This window comes from Lissotriton vulgaris, chromosome 12 (assembly GCF_964263255.1).
Source record: "Lissotriton vulgaris chromosome 12, aLisVul1.2, whole genome shotgun sequence".
NCBI lineage: Eukaryota > Metazoa > Chordata > Amphibia > Caudata > Salamandridae > Lissotriton > Lissotriton vulgaris.
The window spans coordinates 724,615,791-724,621,216 of record NC_141700.1 but is presented as its reverse complement, the minus strand read 5'-3'; the positions used below and the strand labels follow the sequence as shown (position 1 = coordinate 724,621,216).

Genomic DNA, 5,426 nt, shown 5'->3' with positions numbered 1-5,426 from the left:
CCTCTTATTTGAGAGGATTCCAGCAATCATATGAGCACTAAGGTCCTGACGAATTGCCCTTATGGCAAGAAACATGTCGACCGCATTCACATCAAGGGTTGAATAAGGATTGGTCCCATTGCCCATCACTCCTTAATACCCCTTCATTTTTAATAAAGCAGTGAGCCTGACTATTAAAATATTCCCTAATGGACTCGACTGACTTTTTTTAGACACACACACACCCCCACGCTCACTATTGCACTTTTTTAGGCCCCTCACACACACACACCCGTTGGCTCGGAATAAAAGATCTCCGCCAAAGTGCAGCTCCCCCTGCTGCCCGACGGGCATTGCACCGCCAGCCTGCCGTAGGAGCAGGATACCGATGATGACGCTGGACGGCCATCGGCTGGGACAACAGTTGTTATCCTGCCGGTAACCTGTGTGAGGTATCCTTATATTCTGAAAAGGGTCTACACCATGCACTTACCCCTTTATAATCAGTGAGAGAAAAGACAAACTGAGCTAAACCACTGGCTCCCACTGGGGAACTCTGTACAATACTCTTTGTTTACAGCTGCACATTTGGCACATTGTGGTATTTTATTCTAGGAGTTAAAGCAGTCCAAAACACTGGAGTGCTAAACAACCAAAATGGCGTCTCACAGTGGGATCGCAAGCCAAAATAAGGAAGCAGGAACGGGGAGTGCTGCGGCGCCTGTAAGTACAATAAAATGTTTAAAAGCAATGAACTTGAGTTTTTAAAAATAAATTGTTTCAACACCCCCAAAACAGTGAACATTCAATTACAGTCCCACATGTGCAAAGATGCAATGCTTGTGAAAACGAGCAGTACTCAGCAGCCAAAATTCAGAACTGACCGCCAAGTGGATACCAACCTGAGATGACCCACTCGCCATTGTTTCCCATCCTCGTCGCCAAAATATGGTGATGACACAGGAGTCAGTTTGGTAGGAACACGTCTTTATTCATAAAGAGAGAGCTCACAGTATTGTGGTCCCTCCAATGCCAGCCACAGCATCAACTGTCACTGGTGAAACCCACGCGCACAGAAAATACAGGAACAGAACCCCAGAGAAAGCTCCAAGACGAAAGAAGCACTGTTAAAGACAAATGTAACATTACAACACAGTTGATCATTGATGGGCAGGTAGCAGTTGCAGGTAAGCGGGGTATGTGTGTGTATATATATATATATATATATATATATATATATATATATATATATAGAGAGAGAGAGAGAGAGCTGGATAACTGGAGCAAATGGAGCCACACATTCACTCTTTGGCCTCTCTGGGTCAAGATTAGCGCTCATTCAGAATGCTGCTCACGCACTGGCTTCTCTGATGCAATCGCATCTAAGGGGTGCACAAGGGGAGGCAATGAGTCTGATGGTGCAAGCCACCTTTCCTGACGTCACTTCCCATCGTGACGTCAGCATCCCCCAACTTCTTTTTTTAGGACTTGTGCTCTGCGCGTTATATAGACACACACATATATACATATACATATATATATATATATATATATATATATATATATATATGCTTGAAACTGACATTTGTCACTCCCATACATCAGTAAAGGGTTTAGGCACTCAGAATCCAAACCACAAGGATTTGCCACTCAGTTGGAGGAATAGAATAATTACGTTCCTCAAATATACTCTTATTCGAAGTAAAAAACTTACAAAAGTATCGAAAATACGAATATTATTGGTAGCACAATATTTAAAATATGTTAGTAGTGGTGAAAGTAGAAAAAAAATGTGTTTCCGCCCGGTCTCGAACCGGGGACCTTTCGCGTGTTAGGCGAACGTGATAACCACTACACTACGGAAACTGCCATACACTTTGGTGCTGCGACTCTCTTCTTATATTTGAAACAAACAGCACACCACATCCATGAATGAGTTCGTCTAAAATATTTATTTAACTGTACTCTAATTTATTACGCCTCTTATACCCTTTACAGAATAATCTAAAGAGAATTCCGAAACAAAATTAAACCCCACTGCCCTCAACCCACGAGCGAATCTATGCTTGAAAATAAACGCATTTAAGATTTTTAGTTTTCATGTATACGCACGCCAGGAGCATGAAGAACTCTTATTGACTTAACCTACCCGAAAGAGCACGCGCTGTAGGTGAAGGCACGCCCAAGCACGCATGCGCGCACAGAAAAAACCAGCCAGCCACCGTAGTCTGGTGAGGCATCGTTTTACTTTTACATAGTTCAAACAATGGAAGAACGCAACAGCTTTCACAACCAAGCCCCAACGCTTACAGCAACTTCCTTTGGTTCGCTTTATCATGGACCTTTCCGTTTCAGCACGTTTACCAAACGCAAGATAGAAAGAAGAGCAGGCAACAGCTGCCAAGCTTCCCGGGTTCGCTCGTGATGAACTGCTACAGAAAAGGCTTTCCCCCTTTGAATTATGGGGCTTGTGGTTCCTGTTTTATAATAGAAGAACCACAACTACAGCTCCCAGAATTCAAAGAAAAAAAACTGCCTCAGAGCAGGTAGTCACGCCTGAACCTAGGAAACTTAGCGGATTCCCTCTATTTACATAAAGATGTGACTTCAGTTGAGTCCATTGTAGAAGTTCTTTGTTTTTATGTAATCGCGACCTTTAAAGTCTCCTATGCATACAGAATCAATTTCAATGAACAATTTTGCTTGAGGCTCACCAGGCGTGACTGCAATCAGTCTATTACCCTACTGCATTATGCATTTTATTTTTAAAAAAAGTATGAAGGGGCAGCCTCATTTATTATCACCTGGATCTAGAGGTAGACAAGCCAGTGTCTGGCTTGGCTAGTCAACACTATTTTGCATGCTGTTAAAGCCAACCTAACACATATAATGCTAATTTCTGCGTGTCTTTGATTTTCCACACGTAAGCTATTAAAGATGAGCTTTGGAAACGCATGCATTGAATGAATGCCTTTCTACACTTCCATCTTCAGCAAAGGTCAGATTGTGTAAATCCAGGTCTTTGCATTTTGTTGGTTAAAAAATGCACAGTGTTTGAGTCAGCGCGGCAGGCCTTGAGGATTTAAAAAATGTCATCATGATATGATATGAGCCATCCGGAGGGTCAGGTCTTTGAAGGTATCCCACATCAGCTTAGACTAGGGTTCATGTGTTTGCATATCATTTTATAATAATGGACATACAAGTGTAGTTGTAGCCACTGCTTAATTTGTAAAACAATGAGTTTAGGTGCTCACGGTTCTTCTCAGAAGCCCATGGCCAGTGCTTTTAAATGTTGGCGCTCTGAATACCAAGGCTGCGTAATCTTAAATCCACCCCATGACTCTAATCCGCTGCCAGAGACTCCCTGCACTTTTATTTCACTCTTGCAGGCCCCTTTTTCAGCCCTGCTTTCACTCTTTGTCACAGTTTTTCTACTTCTTTCCCCTGTGTATGTTTTTCCCTCTCTTGCTTGTAGTCAATGCCTAATGAGGAAAAATAAATCCCAGGCCCCAAAATGGAGAGTTTGCACTGGTTGTAGCTATGTTGTTTTACATCAATGGCAGTCATATAAACCTGTGTTCAGAGTCTGGGTTGCTGGCTTCTGAACCGTGAACTGAAAGCACTTACAAGATCCACTTTTTTAGGCTGCTCTACCATTCACTGCCATTGAGTTTGAGAATGAATGGATGCTGCATCAGAAGGAAAGGAATTGCATTATCATCGTACTGTATATATTTAATTTTGTTGATGCCCTTATCAATATAATGTTTCCAGTAAAAAAAAATAATAATCATCATTATTTTGTCATTGAATCTTTTGCGTAGATCAATGTTATTCTTGTCTAGATATGGTTTTGTGTTTAAGGTTTTTTTATGTTCATAGTGAATGATTTCTTAGGGCAGTGATTGACTCTAGTGACACAGAGTTTGAAATTGGGTTTTACATATGAAAGTGTTGATACATGGAAGGGGATAAGCAGAGCTATTCCTGTTTGATCCAAGTTAGCATTTGGGACAGATTATTGTTGTTAGCCCAGAAGAATGCTTGTTGAAGTCTAAAGGCTTCATGATATATAGTTGAAAGTTGTGGGCGTTCCGTCCCCCATATGTCATTATGGTCTAGTAGATTGTTCATAGCAGTCTGTGCTTTTTATTTTGACCAAAGGAGCTTTGAGAAGATTTTGTTTATTACATGGTAAAGGTTTGTTGTGGTGGCAGAGGAAATATTACTTGTGGGAATATAATCAAAGGTTTGTTCAGCATCCTAATTGCATTGACCCCCCTCCCCAAACACAGTCAGTCACTGTTAGTGGGGTCCATTTCTCCAGAAGATCCCTAAATTGCTTATTGTTTTTTGATATCATTTTCTTTGGTTCATCATGAGATCTGCGGAAAATGACCTCTAAATATTTTTAATGTTTAGAGGTCCAAATCTATAAAGTCTAGGGCTTCAAAATGTATTTTTAGGCAACATTTAGTGAGTGGCCTCACATTACCTTAGTCTGTATTCAGTTTATATTTTGAGATGCAAGCCAAAGCATTTTTGTCACCGAATGCAGCTTGAAAGGAAGGCAATGGGTTTAAAAGGAATAGGCGAATGTCACCTGCTTACACAGATAGTTGTTATTTCCAAAGCTAAAGTTTTGTGACAACAGTATTAATTGGATGCAATTTCTTAAAGAAAGATTCTAGGGTTACTATGAAAAAGCTCCTGGCGAGTTCAAAATAGTTTGCCATGGTGCCATTAACTAGGGTATAGTACTTTAGTCAGATGTATATTTGCTTTATTATCCAGTCAAATGTGTCAAATAGCCCATGCCAGGTTATGGCTTGCAAGAGGAAAGTCCATTCTGTTATAAAAAAAAGAAATAATGTCGGTGAATTATCTAGTGTTAAAGTAATGTATTAACTCTCAACAAAACGTGTTTGATCTGATTGCACTAAATGGCACTGTTGTTTTTCTAGTTTAGTAGAGATTTGCTAATAATTTCCTGTGACATAGTCTTAACTTTCGGAGCCTAAGTTTAATATGGCTAAAGGCTGCGGCCATCTTGATTATGCCTCAAGTCAGTAGGGATTGCCCCAGGTGCCTTTACCCCATTGGTTAGGGCATGCCCAGGGGTCATTCCCACCCACTAGCATGTGCCAGGCATAATTGTGGCATCTCCTGGAAACCACCTCTGAAGGCCGTCGGACCTGTGGAAGATCAAAAGACGACTCAACCTCCTGTCTATGATCTTAGAAAAGCCTAGAAAATGGAACCTGTGCTCCCTCAGGCCAAACAAGTGGACTCCAATTGTTATAAGGCTGATCTGTTCAAGTTACTAGGATACAACAAGAAGCCTTTTCTGCAATTGCCCAGCTAGCCAGTGACAACTGGACCTTGACTGGGCACTGTTGTTTACTAATGCCTGACACCCAGTGAGTCTCTAAGTCCCTCCAGTG

General features: G+C 41.3%; 1 non-coding gene across 1 annotated transcript; it reads right to left on the bottom strand.

Moving 5' to 3' along the window:
- Positions 1–1,772: 1,772 nt before the first annotated feature.
- Positions 1,773–1,845, bottom strand: TRNAV-AAC (transfer RNA valine (anticodon AAC)). The gene has a single exon. It is a non-coding gene; the product is annotated as a tRNA-Val (tRNA).
- Between the last annotated feature and the right edge of the window lie 3,581 nt (positions 1,846–5,426).